A 21,385-nucleotide genomic window follows, 5' to 3' on the forward strand; every position below is an offset into this window, starting at 1 on the left:
GTGGGTGCAAAGATAATCATCAGGTCATAATTTTTCCATCTTATTATATGAAGTATAAAGCCTTGCTCTCTTATTCCTTTATTCTATACTCGATTAACTACTTAAACTTAAAATTTTTTGACCCCTAGAATTTCTTCCACCCGTTGTCGACCCCTAAACATTCATCTATTCCTTCCACAGTTGTATCAACCATTTTGGGAAACCACGACACGAGAAGGTCAACAGCATTTCTTACCAGCCTATCAAGCTCCAAGTCATCCTTGAATGACACATGACATATGCATCATCCAATTCGCAAACTTATTTTTCTACTGTCACGATTCGGAGCGATTATTTGCAGCGAAATACAGCTTGAAATATCGCTCTCCTGTTTCTATGGAAGGTTCGAATTCACAAGTTAGTCAAATATACAAAAAGAAATACGTAATACGCATAAATTCGCTCATTACTGATAATAACAAACGAGACATTCATCTGTTTCAGAATGTCTGGTCACTCAGGCTTCACTTCCCGCAGATCAAGGCTGGGTCGAACCTCTGGACCAGTTAATTCGAGGTCACACCTCACTTCATGTTTAAGGAGCGAGCGCCCCCTGTCACACGCAGGATGCACAACGTGAGGAAGAAGCTTTAAGGGAGCGTATACATCAAATGTTGCTCAGCACAGGTCATGGCTTGGGTGTGCATGAGGCGCTCCTGGTTCCTCTGGGATTCTAAGCGATAACTCGCGAATAACAGAAAGGATTCCACACAACCAAGAGGGACTGGTTTCACAGACATATTCCACAGATCAGGAACTGGGTTTACAGAGTCTACATATAAGTTACTGGCTTTACATATAGTATCCACAGACAAGGGATTGCATTCACAGACATAAACTATAGATTACGGACTGGATTTACAGACAGTTCAACAGACCGATGACTGACTTTACAGCTAACCTCACAGAACACAGTCGAGGATCACAAAAACGATTCAACATCGAAGAAAACGACGAACGGTGTCAAAATCTCTGCAAAATTCCCATGATCTTAAATGACACGTTCGTGGGGACGTGAGTTATACTAAACTTCAGTGATACAAACGAAATGTCTGTCGAGTTGGCTGTTCCAGTAACCCACTCCATCTGCTTCATTCCAACCATGACAATGAACATCAGGGAACCACCATACATAAGCTCTTGAACCACCTTTTATTCACGATACTTTCCTTCATCCCTTCACTAATCCACTTTCACTACTTCATGCAGTGCATCGTGTTACTAAATGGACTCCATACAGAGATGCCATCAGTTCGGCTGCACCTGCGCTGTAATGTGAAGTTGGGTTCGACTGGAGATTGCAGGAACAAAGCTAATGACTAATTTAAAACAAACATATCTTTGATGCACTCATGGTTTGTCGTACTTTTGCTTATCCTTATACAGTTTAACCTCATGAGCACCTGAGTACGACCCTTGAGCACGATGGTATGACCCTTGAGCACGACGGTGCGATCCTTGAGCACGACGGTACGACCCTTAGGCATGGCTGTGCGACCTTTGAGCACGACGGTGCGACCCTTGAGCACGACGGTGCGACCCTTGAGCACGACGGTGCGACCCTTGAGCACGACGGTGCGACCCTTGAGCACGACGGTACGACCCTTGAGCACGACGGTGCGATCCTTGAGCACGACGGTACGACCCTTGAGCACGAAGGTACGAACTCTAAGCAAAACAGTTCGACCTCTGGGTACGATGACCAGGCTATCGTACCGTCGTTATCAAGACGATATCCTATATCGTCGTCGAGCTATCATGGAGAGCGGGGGGGGGGGGGGATTATAACGAGGCGCTCATCAAACGACCAGTTCTTCAACGACTTCGGGAACGACCCAGAAAGCCAACTGGTCATAGATATAGCGATTGAAAATCAGAAAGCAGTGCGAACCGGCGCCTCAGACACTTCGCAAATAAGAATAAACTTGAGGAAGACTGTGATGATGCTCTTAAAAAAGGGCGGGTGGCGTTGTTACCGACGTGTCCAGCGCGGGAAAGAGGCGGGTAAAGCACGACTTGCTCGCTGGTTCTCGAGTCTGTTCTTAACCAGAGCAGTGAAACGCGCTGCCGAGAGACCTTCCCCTAGGCTGGATAAACTATGTTATACGGGCGGGCGCCCTTGATCTGACAGCCCTCATTATCTACCGTTAAATCTCGATATGGTCCAAGATTCTCAGCGATGGTGCTGCCAATTTCTTACCACACACACACACACACACACACACACACACACTGGGTTGTAAACCGGATTTCAGAGTCGGCTGGTGCGGTCACTGGGGTTGTAAAAATCCACAACCGCATCTTCTTCATTTAGTAAATGATCAGAGGTAACTCAAGATGTAAATCTGTGGTAACCGTTGATTGCTTATACATCGTAAGTGGTAATTTACAGGCCATTATGGTAAATTGTTTACTACGGTATGTCTTGACGTTGATTTCTCTGTTCCACATCAGTTACAGGGAATCTCTGTAATATGTGGGTTCTGTATCCTTCGTCTGGTGTGGTTACAGCCGGAGCCACACGTCATGAACACTTCATCTGGCGGAGGAACAGCAAGCAGTCAGGGGAAGGAAGAGACGCGCATGTGTCTTACGTCTGTTGTCGGTGAGAAACATCAAAAGAAATTGAAAGAGAAACAAAAGATCTTTTAAGGAGATGGGAATTTTGCCTTTATCTTCTTGAGTGACGATGCCATCTTAAGGTAAATAGGCTAACCTTTGACCTGACCCCTACAGGTCACAGTGACGTGCTTCCAAGGTCCATCTGTCATGCTCAAGGGGTTAACGACCCTCAACTGCTGATATCTATTAAATTTAATAACAAGCATACAGAGCAATTCCCAGTTCTTGATATAATTTCCAAATACGTCAGTTCTGATTTACGTTTGGTTCGATTATCTGATATTATCGTTGGATTTATGATATCAGAACTTAGGGAGATTCCAGGTCAACAAGCCTGCTTATAGTTATGGCTGACCGCACGAGGTCGAGGTGGTACACCAGTCGCGTAGTACCCAAGACTTTCTTATCTTTACTGAAATAATCGAACGTCCCTCACGGCTTTACTAACAAGGCCATGAAATAATTGACCGGCCCTCACGGCAATCTTAACGAGACCATGAGATATGATCAACCGGCCATCACGGCTTTACTAGCAAGATCGTTAGATAATCAACCGGCCCTAACTGCTTTACTAACGAGACAGTTAGTAACAGTTACTCTCGACAAAGACTGGGTAATAACTGTGTGGTAGCTGCCCACGATAACCTCTGGGTTAGACAGTTATTTCTGGGATAGTGAGTTTTGGCCCCACATGGAAGTAATTGTTAATGTCGTAACTTCAACTCATATCAACTGCAAGTGTTGTGGAAAGTAATAGTTAGCTGAAATGGGTTAGGTCTAGTTAGGCACAATATGAAAATAAAACATGTCAATATACTTAGAGAAACTTTGATCTTGTTATAACTTCAGAGTTTATGCCACTTAACTACAAGTTACGTTATTGACGAACTGAGCAACACTAGAGCTGAAATTACCAGAGCAATTCTTGTTAAAGTCGGCTGAATAACATGTGGAGTAATCCGACGTGCAGAGTGCCGCTCAACACGGCACAATAGGCTATGTGACCGGGTGTTCCTGGTGTTCAAGTAACATTACTGACGATCTACGTGGGAGAAAATGTTACTTTTATCGTTTCGTACAGTCACCTGTTTACGACAGAAAAGAAGGTCAGAATCGTTCAAAAGACGTTTGACAACCATCGTGAAAAACAATTCTATCCTAACCAAACACAACCTAACCTAACCAAACCTAACCAAAATCACTGAATAATACCCTTCTACTCACCTGGTAGATGTGTGGACCTCAGATGATTATCTTGTTCAGAGAAACACCAGCTGAACAGTGCTGCAGTTCCAGTAACACTTGGCTACTGGTAGCACAACACACTGTCCAGTTTCAGTAACTGAATATGGAGTATTGTAACGGCAGCAAGTGCTCTGATCGCAAAGTCTAACACAATCAGTAAGTTCGGTAACACAATTACTGTTTTCGTAACACATTCAAGAGGCTTGGCAACACAGTTTTCTCATAAACGTTCTATTTTCTTTTCGTTTCAGATGGTAACCATATAATCACAGAGATAAAGTGATTATCTACTACATACAGTGAACGAACCGTTGCAGTAATTCACTCGACGGGAATCTAGGGACAAAAGTTGAAAACAAGTGGAAAATAAGTGAAAACTGGGAATTACAGTCTTCGTAAACCATCAGGTTATGACACTTTTAGTTACTGTATGAGCAGTTACAACGGCACAAGATACACCTGTTATGTGTTTATACAGTTTGGTTCGTCACATATTACAGTTAGTTTGCACCGTTACTCTTTGTTCCGTCAAAATGTCACACACGTCACAGTTACTGATGACAGTGACCAACAAAAATGTTCAGTTTACTGACGCTCGCACAGCGTAAGCAAGACTGACAGAAAACATGACGTGGCTACAGGATAATGATGGTTCGGGGCTTCGAGCTTTGCCTGTCACGTCGTCCAGGATTTACTACTCCAAGTCTCGTGAACCATAAAGGCAACGAAGAGGTGACTCAGTATCAAAAGTGAAGCCTTTTTAGTCAATAGTCATCCAGAGTTTGCCTTCTAAACCACTGACAAGTCCAGAGAAGTGACTCTGTACTAGAACGAAGCTGCTTCAGTCATTCGTCATCCAGCGTTTGCTGCCTTAGGTCATCTGAACCAGCGAAGCTTTCAGGGAAGTGCATAGGTACCAAAGCGAAGCCGCTTCACTCACTCGTGGTTCGGAATTTCGATAGTCTCTCTCCCTCAGTACTGACTCTGTGCTGACTAAATGTTTTGGTCGTTCATCAACATTTTTGAAGACGAAAAAAAAGATTCGGTGACGACGACTGCGTCCAAATATTCTACTCTCTGGAAGATAATGATCAACAAATATGTATGTTTGGTTTCGAGCATAACTGGCGCTTCCAGATGAGAACTCTTCACCAAAAATCTCGACACTACCAGTTTTTAACCTCACTATGATTGTTAAGGAATACGACAGATCAATTCAATGTTATTATTCGAATCGTAATAAACTGGTTGCCTAGTGACAACAACAACCAAGCCTTCCTTAATTGTCAGAATCTTTAATATTCAACTTGATTATCTAACTTATCGACAAGAAAGACTGGCTCGCGGTTACTTATAGGAAATAAAGAGATAAACACTAGTTTGTCTCGAGTCTACCTTGTTTTTATCTACATCCACGTTTAAAGGATATAATTTTGCAATCTATGTCTTCATCACACAGACACACAGTGACCTCCGTGGTGTACCGGTTAGCGTTCCTGACCGTCATGCATGCAAGAGCCGCTTGGAATCAAACCCACATAGATTCGAATCCTGGTCGTGGCATCCGGCCCACAGTCCATCCAGCAGTTCATCTCTCACGCCCTCATGGGAATGGTCGATAAAATGGATACCTGGTATACTTTAGCGTGTGTGTGATTGTGCATACATACGTAAAAGTAATGAAATAATACAAATATACAAGGTAATATAACAGGGCGACACTAGTGAAAAATTTCTCCCCGTGACACACTTCCAGTAAATCACACTACATAATATATATATATATATATATATATATATATATATATATATATATATATGAGTGCTTGTTTGAAGCAGTTTACATTTTATCAAAGAAAACACTTAAAATACCTATTTTTCTGGTTAACTCATACAAAAAAAGACTTCAAACAAAACGCAACCCTCAGCCTTAACTTTCCTCTCCTCCTCGGCTGCCGTCCGTCTCCTCCTCTCCTCCTCGTCTGCCGTCCGTCCCCTCCTCTCCTCCTCGGCTGCCGTCCGTCTCCTCCTCTCCTCCTCGTCTGCCGTCCGTCTCCGCCTCTCCTCCTCGTCTGCCGTCCGTCCCCTCCTCTCCTCCTCGTCTGCCGTCCGTCCCCTCCTCTCCTCCTCGTCTGCCGTCCGTCCCCTCCTCCTCGTCTGCCGTCCGTCCCCTCCTCTCCTCCGACCTACTACACTTCATGGCGGCTCCCGTGGCGCCGTCAGAACCTTCGTAGTAACAGTAATGTACGAGCCACGAGGAAGTTTCCCCCTGGTGAGGTCGTATTCCCCTCCCCCGTCTTATCTTGGTCTCTGACATGCCTCGTTAAACACGTCTTACAGCGGCCGACCTCTACGTGGTTCTTCTGTATTACCTCCCATTTTTTATTCATGTGCGACCTTCGTCTGAGGCCATGTAGGTATAGCAGCGAACCCCCGGTACAGCGTCTTTATGCACGTCTCGTTCCATTTTCTTCGGGTGTTGTGGTCTCGGGTGTCAGTAGTGAGGGTGCCCTTCAGGTTGCCAGGTTCAGTGAGGAGTGTGTGGTGGGCATGGCATGTTATCTGGGTGGGTGTGGGGTCTGCCTGGCTAGACAAATTGTGGCTCCTTTGTTGGTCATGGTGGCGTCGCATAGGTTTAGCGTCCGCTGGTAAGAGACTGTCTTCGCTTGGCCAGCTTCTGTGTTGGTGATCGCATTCTACTTGTTCTGTAAGACTCCGCCTCGCTACACAGTGTATGGTGTGATCCTCAAGCTTGTCTCATTAATTAGATCTTATCTACTTAGGCTTTTTTCTTCCTGACAAAGTGGAACGGTTGTGTTCACTTGTTGGTACAGAGATAACGGATACCGCTGGTTTGATATATAGACTTATGACCTCATTCCTTCTACATGCCCTGCCTGTGAAGTCTTGACCAAAAAAACGCCAGCAGGAAAATGAATAACGACCTCAACCAACAAATTATGGAAAAACGCTAAACGATGAAGAATATCACCAGAAGCAACAGCAAATATATATATACGAAACATTAACGAAATCAACGAACACTTAGTCTCTCTCTCTCTCTCTCTCATATATATATATATATATATATATATATATATATATATATATATATATATATATATATATATATATAGACACAAGCGATCCGTGGGAACAGCTCGCATGGCGACATCTGTCCAGCCAGGTTAAGCAATGCAATAGTTACATTTTCTGGAGTCCAGCCTGGAGGGCGAGGGGTGTGAGAACATTACACCTTCCTCCCGTCTTCTCAACACCTGCAGGTGACCCCCACCGTCTGTCCAGCACCACACGAACCTCACTCTGTCGTATCTTTCCTCTGTCTACATGTATGTCTGACAGACAGTTCACAAGTGGGATAACAATTATAAAAACTATGCATAGTTAGAGTCATCCGTAACAAAAGAAGGGAAAAAAGAGCCACAGTCTTAATTCTAAAAGTTACAAAGTATTAATGGTGAAAGAGACTTGATGTACTAATATGTGATGATATTAAGGCAAGCTGGCAGTGTAGAAACAGTAAGAAAAACGAACACAATCTTAGGTTCCATGGGCAGGACATTCGAACTAAGATCCAAAATACTAATCCTCTCCTTACGATCCACTGGTTCGTCCCCAACCTGGATATCGTGTATAATTTGCAATATCCTACTCAAGGAAAAACACAGACAGGATGGAGACACTACAGCGGCAAGCTGCTGAAGGTAATTGCTGGACCAGAAACCAATCCTATAAGCCGGTTAGTTGACCCAAACTTATCTGGCTTACAAAACGAGGGTACGAGGTGATCTGAGCGACGGGAATTCAAAATGATTAGCTTACCGACACAGCTGTTCTGGGCTGCACCAGCCTGGTCCCCCTCGTAGTAATGAATACAGATTCCTGTGTTATACGTAGCATCGTCAACATAAAGAGTGATTCACCAGTACGAGTACATGAAAGCAACACCACAAATACGTTTACAAATACACTTGACAAATACCTCTCCTCAGGTCCACGACTGACATTAAATGAGCCTTCGTTAGTACACATAAATGTTGCGGGAATATGTCGTTAAATCGTCAGCTTCCTTTTCTACTCATACCACACTAACGTACACATCTCTAACCTCTCCTTCCACCAGAAGAAAGAAGAAACACACAAAATAACCCAGTGGTCTGTGTCTGTCTGTATTCCTCTGTATTCCTTACACAGTTGGATCTGTCGCATTCTGCATTCACTACTACTACCTCTGAGGTTAAATCAATTTTCTAAATGGTTTCCTGTTTGGTTAGTCTTATCATTTTTGGGGGTAGGGTCACCTGGATCCTGGCCATGAAAAACTTAACAATTTTTGTGATATATAAAACATCCTTTACCACTGATGGACGATCCATTAATAATGAGTCTCGTTCGTCCTCATATTACAAACCAGGAGAGGTACCTGGCGTTGCCCAGGCAGGAAAAGAAAAAAAAATCCCGGCCTTGAGTGGACACATAACGGGCCCCAAGGCCAAGGTGCGGTAACCCACAACCTGACCCACATTCTGAAGTACTGTACCTATAGTCAACCTCTGGGGCCTCAAGGTCCTACTCATCCCATCAACTGCCCTCCCTCCTCCAGGCCTACCCCTCGCTCGCCCTGGGGACTGTAACCCCTATGACCGTGACACACACACACACACACACACATACACACACACACACACACAAACACACACACACACACACACACACACACACACACACACACACAGACTTTTATCATTACAGGAGAGAAGTATATAAATTTGCTCAGGCCATATAAACTGTGCTTCTCACTCGCCAGCAGTTATGAAGAACGGGTGATGCATGAGAGCGAGACGTCATGACCAACATTACGATCGTTCGAACATCTTCAATGTGTCAGACAATTTCAAGAATGCAGTAAGAAAATGTGATCTGTTTGATTAGTGAAGTCTGACAATCATTCAGAAAACGAGTATATTATTATTATCATTATTATTAATACTACTAATATATAACCCTAGGACCCCTACTCCAGGGATTTCTGCAGCTCAAAGGATGCGCTACAATAAGTAGCAGGGAATATATAGACTTCTTTAGAGTGAGAACTTCTTCGGCGAAATATATATATATATATATATATATATATATATATATATATATATATATATATATATATATATATATATATATATACAGATAGATAGATAGATAGATAGATAGAGAGAGAGAGAGAGAGAGAGAGAGAGAGAGAGAGAGAGCGAGAGAGAGAGAGAGAGAGAGAGCAGGGTCGGGATCTAACCCTAACACGGCGCCACTAACGTACTGACCTCAGAGCCACACACTAAACACGTCCCACATTACCCTGTGGGTGGGAAAGCCGCCGTGACACACACACAGACGAGCGGCTCTCGTGGTCTTCCGGCCACCCTGCTGCCCGTTGTACTAGCCCGGGTTAGGAGGGAGAGGACCCCGCTACCAGCCACAGCCAACGGTGTCGTGCGAGTTGGTTACGTGGTTCTTTACGTGTTGTAATTCCTTCTCATTTTACGATAGTGACCCATTCGTTATCATGTTTATGTTCCTTGGTGTCCTCTCTAATCCACATATATATTTTAGCTTCTCAGGTCATAGGTCAACGATTTCATCAATCTTAAGGGGTCAAGAAACGCGATCAAAATACCTCTGGTCTAAAATTACTCTCAAGGCTTCGTAAAAGCCATCATCCTCAGCGGTTTTTCTTCGTCTTAATAATACTGTTCAGTTTTTACAAGAGCTCATAATAGCGACTTAATATGATACCATCATGGATCGCCAGGGTTAGCGGCCGCTGTCGAACCAGCTAGTCATTCCTATATTTATGGCGGCGCTGACAAGCATCATTACACATTTTCCTTATGAGTTTATTCCTATCGTCCGTTAGGTGTCCGCTGGAACCGCCCACTCACTTGCAAGCAATCCGGCCGTGTGTGTGTGTGTGTGTGTGTGTGTGGGTGTGGTGTGTCCTCCTTGATGCTAAGTCTTTCGTGACAAAGCTACTGGTTCGTCTCCACCTCCTTTCTTGAGGGCGTGATTATTCATAGTACCGTTTACGGGTTACCCAGCACTCCATCCTTGATCATCCTCGCTCCTAACTGAACGATTATGTCACTGATAAGCCTGTTTGGTGTATGACAACATACAGTGTTGTGTACTTGGCCAGTAGACGGTTAGTCATTAAGAGGAAGTGACAAGAGTTTACGTTCCAATAAGATATGCTCTCTCTTGCGTTGCTTCTGGTTTCCTGATCTAGGATGAACTCCCCTGCTCTTGTCTCTTGTGTTTCTCCTGGTTTCCAGATCTAGGATGAACTACCTTGCTCCTGTCTCTTGTGTCGTCTCCAGAACTAGGATGAATCATCTGGCTAAGCCTGTAAATACAAGTGAAACTTTTCCCTGCATTGGTTCGCCTTTTTAGGAGCCTCTGAAAGCCACTATGTCCTAGACTTATGCTGGCGAATTCCAGCGACTGTTAATCTTTTTTTCCTTTTTCCTTAGTTGTGGTCGGGAGTCTTGTCTGAGGCCCATAACTCGTACAACCAGCAGCAAGTCGACGTGCATATTTCCCTCACCGGCCACGAACTCTTGATCTGCCGGACGATACATAGGAAGGAACCATTATCAGGTTTTCACAATCGGTGACCCTCTTGCTCCTCCACCCCCTGCAGGATTCCTGCTGCTGTTGCCCGTAAGATTTACAATCAGAGGCAAATTATCCGGGCAGATCAGCCGTGCTGCCCGATGGACCACGACGGCCGGGGAGTGTCGAAGGTCTTCACCAGACCGTCAGCCAATATGCTCCGTGTTGGGTTATCAGTCTTCACACCAGGTGTACCTCAGATCTCTGTCTCAGAGACAGTGGCTACTTCTTCCAGTGCTGGACATAGGAGGAACACCAAGTCCCTCAAGAGTGTTCTGCGGATAATATCCTCGCTGGGAACCCAACGACTGGTGGATCCCCACCTCAGCGAGACAAAAATTTGAAGTTGGTGGTGAAGGCGAGAGCCATGCATGTCGGAAGCCCTATCTGGCCTTCCCGTCTGGCTGGCCACAACACGCAGTGGCGGTGAGCGGCAGCGCGTGGCTCTGAACCTCTTGCCCAACATGTCGAGCACGACAGCTACTCTTGACCTTTTTTTACGTCACACACACACACACACACACACACACATATGCCACCGTCTACGAGGGGTCAGCAGTATTCATGCATGCACAGTTGCCTAACACGATGCGTTACTGAGCACAAGGGATTTTTTTTTTTTCAGAGACTGTATAGATCCTGACTGACGACAGATAACAGAATCAGTAAGAAATCTTGGAAATCAGTAAAATTTAATTTTTTCTTAATACTGGTTGCATGATTAATATATCCCATGTGATTTATGTACCTGAAGTAAGAAAATAATGAAGTAATGGAACATATACATTTATAAGCTAACTGATTTCGGATTAAGAATTGATGGAGCCAAAGCTGCAACATTTACATAAAAACACCCACGTCGTGATAACAGGAAACCTCTGGACGTTCAAACTTTATACTATAATCATACATGTATATAAATACGTATATGCACACAGACGACCTTTCTCAAGAAAATAAGAAAATGCTTTAGAAGTAGGTAAATAGTGTGACAAAAGGAAAAGAAAAAATGGAAGCATTAGTGAAGAGGTCATATTGGGAAAGTGGTAAGAGGAAGAAACAAGGTGAGGAGAAGAGAGAGTATCAGAAGGACTGTTGAATGTGTTCGATGACTGGGAGGCAGATGTGAGGCGTTCTGAGCGTGGAGAGTCATGGCCAAGTGGTTAGGTGAAAAGACAAGAAGTGGTGACACCCTTGCGTATGATGAAGTGCGGCAAAGCGGCTGGAGTGGATGGGATTGCAACTGACTTTCTTAAGAAAGGAGATGATTGTGTTGATAATATGTTAGTAAGGATTTTCAATATATGGCTTATGGTGAAGTGCCCGAGGACTCGCAGAATGGGTGTAAAGTGTCATTTTATAAATACATGGGGACAAAAAATCAATGTTCGAATCACAAAGGTATAAATTTGTTGAGTGTACCTGGCAAGGTGTATTGATGTAGTGATTGAGGGGATGATGGCATGCACAAAGCGTAAGACAGGGTGAGGAACAATGTGGTTTCTGGATTGGCAGAAAGTGTGTGGTTAAGGTGTTTGCTCTGAAAAATGTGTGTGAGAAATACGCAGAGAGATGGAAAGATTTAAATATTTGAGGCATTCATGGATCTGGAAAGACCATATAAGAGGGTTCCTAGTGAAGTTCTGTGGAGGTTGGTAGGAATATATGACGTAGCAGGAAAGTTACTAGAAGCAGTGAGGAGTTTTTACAACGAGAGTAAGGCGTATGTGAGAGTGCGAGAAGAGAGTGAATCCTTTCAAGTGAGACTGGTTCTGCAGCAGGGGTGAGGGACGTAAACATGTCTGTGTAATCTGTTTGTGGATGTGGTGGGAATGGAGACGAATATAAGGGTTTTGGAGAGATGGGCAGGTCTGTAAGTCTGTCGGAGGTGGGGAAGCGGGTTCTGGGAGGCGAGTTAAATTACTGTTTGCTGATAACGCGAACACTGGTGGCAGATTCAAGTGAGAAACTGGTTTCAGGGTTTGGGAAAATGCGTGAGTGGAGAAAGTTGGGAGTAAATATGAATAAAAAGCAGTTTATTAGGTTTAGCATTGGAGGGAGGGAGCAAGGTTGGTTGGAGTGTGAGAGTGACTGGAGAGAATTCGGAGGAAGTGGAGTGTTTTTAACAGCAGGGAGTGGACATGGCGGAGAATGAAGCCATGGGAGCTGAAGTGAGCCATAGGGTGGGTAAGGAGGGCAAAGGTTGTGGGTGCACTGAGGAATGTGTGGAAAGAGAGGTCACTGTCTATGAGGGCCAGCATGGGTATGCTTGATGGTATAGTAAACCCGACGGTGTTGTCCGGCTGAGGCATGGGCGCGAGATGACATAGTATGTCATAGGGTAAATGATAGTATAAGAGAAAAGGTGTGGTAGCGAGTATGTATGAGAGAGCTGATGAGGATGTTCTGAAATAGTCTGGATATATGGAGAGGATGAGTGTGAAGAGGATGACTTTGAGGGTATACGTGCCAGAAGTGGAGGGGACAAGGAAAAGTGGGTTACCAGGAAGACGGAACGGTGGAATGAAAAAATGCTATGAGTGTTCGGGGCTTGAACGATCACGGGATTGCGAGGCACGCAAGGAACAGAGGGAATTGGAACGATGTGGTATACAGGGGGCGACGTGCCGTCACTGGAATGAACCAAGGCACATGAAACGGTCAGGGAAAACCACAGTAAAGTCTGTATGCAGTGGATGTGGAGAGGTGGCTGTGGTTCCGGTGTATTATATATATAACAGCTAGAGAGTGGATGTGAGCGACTGTGGTCACTGTCTGTTTGTTCATTATGGTGGGAAGAAGAACTAAGTCCAGATATGAATCCTTGCTGTTGGAGGACATTATGTGATTATATATATATATATATATATATATATATATATATATATATATATATATATATATATATATATATATATATATTTCTTTTTTTTTTCTTTTTTTTGTTTTCCAAAAGAAGGAACAGAGAAGGGGGCCAGGTGAGGATATTCCCTCAGAGGCCCAGTCCTCTGTTCTTAACGCCACCTCGCTAACCCGGGAAATGGCGAATAGTTTGAAAGAAAAGAAAGATATATATATATATATATATATATATATATATATATATATATATATATGTATATATATATATACATATTGATGTGTGAACACTGGACGAGAGAAACGCCAGACTTAGTGACACAATCTGGCAAGTGTGGCGACGCAGACCCATACTCACCATCACTGGGTGACAAGCGGCGCGTGCTGGGGGTAAAGCCCTCTGCTTAATGTGACAGCCAGGCGAGCCGTGGTCACCAGCGGACGTGTCGTATACACGTAGCGTGTGTAGGACGGCGTGTGTATGGACGACGCGACACTTGCCTTTGACGCGAAATGATGTTTACTGTCCCATAAAAGATGAGGATCTGATCTGATACTCGGGACGGAAACATGGTATATGGCTGAGCACAAAGCAGCAAGCGAGTGGCTTGTGTAGCGGGTTGGTAGCACGGGAGTGGCTGAGGGTTAGACCCTTAAAGACCTTTGCGATGGACAAATACATCAACCGTGGCGAATTTATTGCGAGAATATAATGAAAATATGGGACGTTTAATTCACACTTCATCTCACGAGGCAAAACGTGTGGTGAAAAAAAAAAAATGAAAAAAGAATAACATACAGTTAGTGTTAAATGTGCACTACACCTTTGGCGAGGCTGTATCACTGTGATTACATTCTCGTTCAAGAACTTCTCATTCCAAAGGAGTCGATGTTTCCTTGCTACTGGAAGTAGCGTAACCTTCATGAAAACTGACCCTGGGGTAGTTATATATACAATGGAAAAGATCACAATTGAGCGCGTGATCAACTAAATTCCTTTCTTATCCACACGGAAATGAAACACGATAAGTTCCCAAGTGCACTTTTGTGTAATAATCACATCATCAGGGGAGACACAAGAGGGAAATGTAAGTCAGTTGATATACAACGACGAGACGTAGCTAGGACGCCAGTTGGTAAACAAGTGAATTGTTTACCAAATGACGTCCTGGAAGGCATCGGTACACTTCGCGGACTATTATGACTGGCAATCTCAACTCTGGATAAATCTCTGCCATTTACAACGTTTGATAACCTTCGCACCGACAAAGGTACATCTCAGTCGAGGGTTTAGATCTCATGCAGTGTTTTGAATAACCTTTGCACAGACTAGGCTTATGAATACCTCCGCTGTAGGTTTCAATGACCTATACGTATAATATTCACTGTCCCTTGTTTAAATTGTTCAAAGAAGATAAGCTGAGGCAAAAAATAAAAAGAATTGAGGCCGTAAATATCAGGTCACTAAAGTATCTGATATTACTGGAATCTAAACATACTGCTTGCAAGTCAATGTTCTACGTAAGTGATAGACTGTCAATAAGGGTGATACACAGTAAGCAACGCCCCTCCCTTATCTTTACTACCTTATATATACCTACAACCACAGGCGAGAATAGGTACATAAAACTTTACTCACGGGGTAGAGTCAAGACCTATTCCTATTGAGTGTGACTGTGGCTCTGTAATCACAAAAATTCATCCCGTGCCATAAGTTTGGTCTTAAAACTTTACTACCGCCCACCTAAACACACACACACACACACACACACACACACACACTGGTTCTGTGAGCGGCGTGTAACGCGAGACACCCTCGGCGCTACACAGCGAGGGAGCAGACCAAACATTCAACCTTATCGTTGTAGCTTGTGTACACCTCGCCTGCCTCTGTACTCCAGGCAATTTTTATGGCTTTCCAGACCATTGAGCAGAAGCAGAACATCATATTTTGCCTCCATAAAATATGTGGAAAGAAAAAATGTATATGTATATGGCACAGTTAGGGGAACGAAGGAGCACATCCGCCACCTGTGCAACTCCATCGGACGTGTGCAATTGTCCCTCCATCACACTGGCGGTGTGATGGAGAAATCTGTGTGCCAGGAGGTGATGCAACATTCCTCCTCATCCCTCCATCTTCCCTGGTGATCACTACGACACCTGGGATCTGTGAGAGGCGGAGTCCTGGCGGTGTGCTGAGTCGTGTGCCCAAGATGGTACCTGGGGTGGGTGGGTCAGCAGTGCTCCTGCTGAGAGTGGTGCTGACTCGAGTCATGGCTTCAGCAGACAGAAGGGCACGGCCTCCAGCAGGTGCCTCAACCACGACAACACTATTGTCAGTTCCTTTGGTTTCAGAGGACGGAGGAGCCATGGCTTCCAGCAGACGTCCAGACTGCCATAACTGTGCCGAGTCACGTTTCTTGTTTCGGTAGTGGGAAGGGCGTGTCCGCCAGCAGGAGTTTGTATTACAAGGTGGCGGAGAGAAGGTCTGGGGTGTGGTCTGGTGTGTGCGTCATGAGGTAATACTTAGCATTAATACAGGCATTTCGCTCGTCGTGATATGACAGGCATGGCGGCTCGCGCATACCTCCGTCCACAGCTCCCACGTCACCACCAGGGGTCCTTCTTGACCAGCCTGCGTCACACCTATAACCAGACAATGCCTTCCACACTCCCTCTGCTAACAGACGATGAGTGTTGGTGTTAACATACGTCTACAATAATCCAGTGTTAAGATACATCATGGCTCAAATCTCCGTGTGTTACACCGTCCATGGGCAATGAGGAAGTTGCGGGTAATTAGATTCAATCTTTCAGGGTGACGTGCAAACCTCTGCTGTAACGTGACTTGACAACACTGAGTCTGGAGTCCAGACCTGTGGACTTAAGTGACTTGAAGTCTTGAATATGATGAGAATCCAGATAATACAGTGACGCACCCGCCTTCCGTTCCTTGTTGGGTCAACACACCCAGCAGTATTTTGTCATGCACAGCTTTGCTAACACGCCCAAAAGGTCAAGTCTCAAAAATGGGTCGGAGATAAGAAAAGGTCGCGAGAGACTCGTATATTTCAGAGATAACAGGAGTCAAGGTTCATAGAGAAACGCCACTGTAACCTTATTACGCAATGGATTCCTGCCTCTATAAACAACATATACATTACTGTAACCCGTAGGATCATGAAACAATATCTGGGACTCGAGGAAGAGAATACAATACTCTCTGTGGACCTACCATTCGTCTGGGATCTCGAATCTTGAGTGTCATTAACTTACATTTGACGATAAACGTGGATACAGAAGCTTCCCTGATCATCATCACTACCTGAGAGCTGTCATCATAGTTAAAGTGATTGTCAGGTACACTGTATCTTTAATAATTGGTCCGTCAACAAGACTGTTCTTTGCCGGAGAAGTTACTGTATGTAAGTGGCAATGGCAATGTAGAAAATGGATCATCTGTGGTTCATAAAGATAATCATCCAAGGCAGATTAACGTCAAAATGAAGTGAATGATACAGAGGAAGAAACTTGGGTTAAAACAGAACAATGCAGTCAGGAGGATAATCATGTCCCGGGACGGTGCGAGCGACCACTGGCAAGCACACGGAGAGCTGAGCTTTTACGAGGACAAGTTCTGAATGGCGGCAAGCACAAGCAAGCAAGCATGACGTCACGGGCCGGGACCGTTGCCAAATATCACAGATACATTTGTTGTCCAATGAATGGCTCGTTTTCTTTAAGGAAAACGTAATATGTTAAAGAAGATTTTGGAGAAAATAACTCATCTGAACAGATAATTGTACGTGCAGATAAGGATATATATATATATATATATATATATATATATATATATATATATATATATATATATATATATATATATATATATATAAAGAAAGAAATAAGTGCATCGATTTTCATAAATCTTGAGTAGCTATAAAAGGCAAAGAAGGAAAAAAGGCTGAAGGATCTAATGCCATGATCTTGTGGGGAGCAACGTGTCGCCAAAAGGAACAATTATATCTGACAAACACACACTCACAACCTCTGAACTTCAACCAGGCCCGGGAGGGGTTGGAAGCCCGCCTTGCATCACACACGGTGGAATTCATGATACTGTATTTATTCCCACTAAATTATGAGCTTCGAAATATACATATATATATATATATATTCAATTGTTTTTCAGTTTGTCATAATCGTTCGCCGTTTTCCGCTTTATCAATGTAGCGCCAGGAACATCCGAAGAAAAGGTTTCTTTAATTCGCATCCATTCTCTAGGTGTCATGTGTAATGCACTGAAGTCCCAGCTCTATATCCACATCCAGGCTATACAGACCTTTCTAGGGTTTATTCACCGGCTGCTTTGTATCCCCTGTTTCAGTCCATTGAGAGCACGTCGCCCCCTGCATACCACATTGCTCCAATTTATTCTGTCCCATGTAAGCCTTTGGATTACAGAGAGGGCAGGTGGAGTCATATCCCTTTGAAAGTCTTGGATATCATTTCTCTCAAAGTCCTCTTCACACATCTTGCCTTTAGAGAATCCAACTTCTGAAGTACTGGCTTACTTCAGCATCCACCTCTTCATATGCATCATCTTTTATAACATACACATGTAGTACCAACCATCTACTGTAACAATGGTCTTACTGAGCATCCTTCTCTTAAGTCAACCAACCAGATCTTGTAACATTCTCCTCTGTAGACGTAGTCTTTATCGTAGCAGTGTACAATCCATTTTCTGTAACATATACTTCATCTACCCGCTTATCCTCTCTTAAAAAAAAGTAAGATATCCTTCACGTATATCTCGTACCACAGACACTCTACAGCTCTCTGTCACTCCCCTCTGTGTCCCAGTACTACTCTCCAGTGTCTCTGTCTCTTCATGTCTACCCATCCCAGCTGAGCCAACGATAATCCAGACACACACACACACACACACACACACACACCTGGAGGTCAGCTTTGACACAACCCCTGAGGAACCCTACTGTGCTGAGGATCTGTCAAATGGTTTAACCTCTGTAAGGTTATATTGAGCCATCCAGGTTTTGGAAACTTGCATGAACCAGTGGTCTACCTTGTGGCGTGGGTTCGAATCCCGCTGAGTAAATTTTAAAGTTCATACTATGGTTAAAACTTTTAAAGTTGGGACTATCTTTAAAACTTTTAAATTTCATACCATCTTAAAACTTTTGAAGTTCAGAATATCTTTATTTTTCAAACTTTGATTTTAACACATTTCAGGAGTGACACTTTTACTTTGGCGTAAGTATATCTTTTGGCCACAGTGGCAGTACTTGTCAAGTAACGTAATCAATCCCTTTTTTGCACCTCTGGGTCTTACTAGGACAGGCTCAAGCATCTACACAAACCACACGGGTCTAGTCTCTAACTCATCATATTCACCTTGTGTTCAGCAATGGGATTTTTCTTGCACTGAAACGTACGTTAAAATATGAGTTGTCATGTAGACCATGAGGATAGTGAGGGCAGATCACCGTGTCATCCTACAAGACTCCCTCACTCTTCTGTACTGAACTCGTGAAAACCTTTTCGCTAAACGAGATACCTTCATTACCTACTGGCTCTGGCCGCCTCTGCTGCTCTACGTCAAACTTCAACCCACTGACCTTATGGACACCTGGGCTATACTAGGCTGCACACCAGCCAGCAAGAAACACAACTTCCATCATTTATCAGGAATGAAATACGATTTCCTCGCGTCGTTGTGTACAAATCATTATGTTTTACCCTCGCCAACGTCTCACAACACTAACTGCTCTCTGAACGAGACCCAACCACTTTTTATCCACAGATCACTTTAATCCCCCAACTGTTGGCAGACATTTTCAAGAAGCATGCAGACGATGCAGCAATGTTTACACAACAAGATCAATCAATATCAAAATGATCCAGGGCATTACGAGGATACACCATCGTACCTCAATTCCATACCCACATTCATATATATATATATATATATATATATATATATATATATATATATATATATATATATATATATATATATATATTTATGCGTTACGGGACTCCTCCTGTATGAGGTTACACTGCAGGTGAAAAGTCACCTTCGGCGAGGTCGAGGTCGTATCATCGTCAAGGAACATTGAAAAGGCTTTTGTGGAAGATCGTTGAGGAATTGCTCACGACGAAGGAGTCCATCATTCCCTGAAACTGGGTGTTGCTCAGCCTTGTAGCTGCAGAAACCTCATGTATATATATATATATATATATATATATATATATATATATATATATATATATATATATATATATATATATAATCATACTCGAGGTTCATGTGGGATGCAAGAGGTTATCATATCCCAGGGATTATATGATCGCTCTCGCGGGATTTGATCCCTGGTGGTAAGGGATTAGATCCTCTTAATCAACAGACCAACCCATCTCACCCGAAGGCTTATAAACACAGGATCTTATCATATATACCGTTATCGTACTCCAGAGGTTAGGTATATCGTACACAGAGAGAGTAAAATTACCGTACATCAACATATTCACTTGCTAAAGGTTGGTAGGCCTTTGCGGCGGGAAGACATAAGTAATGCATCACTTCTCTATGAATCAAAGTTAAATTCCTGACAACCATGCAAAATCCACGAACGATCTATAACACTTGTGGTGCACGAGTCATACGGTCTGACAGCCACGTATTACGTGTATACTCTCAGCCACTTGCTCTAATATCGGTCTGTGCGTGACGGTGGTAATCATCAAAATATCTAGGAGTCATTTTCATGTTACCAGACAACGTTTTCTTTACGTATCTGATCTCGAAATGACAGATCACTTAACGACACGTTGGCCGCCTCACTGCTGAGGAGTGGGCCGATGTAGGGCGAGACTGTTCTTCGACCTCACGAAGAAATGACGGACGATTTAAGTCACCAGAAATTCCCGCCACATCAAGGACACTCCACAGATTCCGTTCATTTCGTCATATTTATGGTAATAAGGGTGATCGATCAGGGGAGACCTATGTGGATTTGGACCTTGAGGACGACAGCAGCTCCCGGTAGGAGGAGGACCGTGGTATGAGGGCGGGGAGGTGGAAGGTTCAGCCGGACTCTGGTCGGTGTGGACGGTTGTCCCCAGCGTTGAAGCTTCGGGGTCTCGAACATAATGCTTCATGATTCGCTCCGCTCCGTATTTGTTGCTCTTGCGACATCACTAATGGACTGGCGGAGAGGCTGTCATCTATTATATATATATATATATATATATATATATATATATATATATATATATATATATATATATATATATATATATAGTGCTTTTCTTCCATAATGTTGTGTACGTCATGTGGTAACGTAGTGCAGGAAGTGTTGGAGGGAAGTTCTTTCGTGCTTCGAAAATGATGGTATGAACCTCTTGTGGGTCGAGGTTAGTGTAGTTCAGGTCTCGTCTCGTTCTGAAATCCTGTTCTGACTGAATTATTATCTTACTGGAAATATTAACAACGCACTGCAAGAAGGATGAGGTTTGGTCTTGAGCGAGTTCTAAAGGTTCCGACGCTGCTCGAGGAGTTTCTGACACGGTTTAGATTACTTTCGGAAAAGTTTGAGTACGATCATGTGTCTGGCGTCTTTGCGTTTTCTTTTTACGTATTTGTGGGAGTTCAGATCTAAGACAGTCCTAAATAGGGCTACAGTGATTCAAACAAACAGACATTGTTCGAGTTCAGCCAGGTTCTGAAACCATTTTATGATGATGACTGAATTTGAAACCATGTATTGGAGGTTTAATGAGGTTTTCATATTTTACAACCACTTGGCGATGTTCAGTGATGTCTGGAACTATTCAGTGAAACCATTCACTGAAGTTCAGTGAGGTTTGGAAACCATCCAGTGACGTTCAATGATGTTTCATAATCGTT

General features: G+C 43.6%; 1 protein-coding gene across 3 annotated transcripts in view; it reads right to left on the reverse strand.

Moving 5' to 3' along the window:
• raw (NDT-like domain-containg protein raw) overlaps nt 1-21,385 on the reverse strand; it is a 923,024-nt gene that overhangs the window by 388,562 nt on the left and 513,077 nt on the right. The window contains exon 1 of one of the 3 annotated variants that reach the window (XM_071657211.1): nt 3,886-4,047. The exons of the other annotated variants lie outside the window; for them this stretch is intronic. The gene's annotated coding sequence lies outside the window, so the exon portion shown is untranslated. Of the gene's footprint in view, nt 1-3,885; nt 4,048-21,385 lie in introns of those variants that run through there. 3 annotated transcript variants of the gene reach the window in all.

The sequence above is a fragment of the Panulirus ornatus genome, chromosome 64, assembly GCF_036320965.1.
Source record: "Panulirus ornatus isolate Po-2019 chromosome 64, ASM3632096v1, whole genome shotgun sequence".
NCBI lineage: Eukaryota > Metazoa > Arthropoda > Malacostraca > Decapoda > Palinuridae > Panulirus > Panulirus ornatus.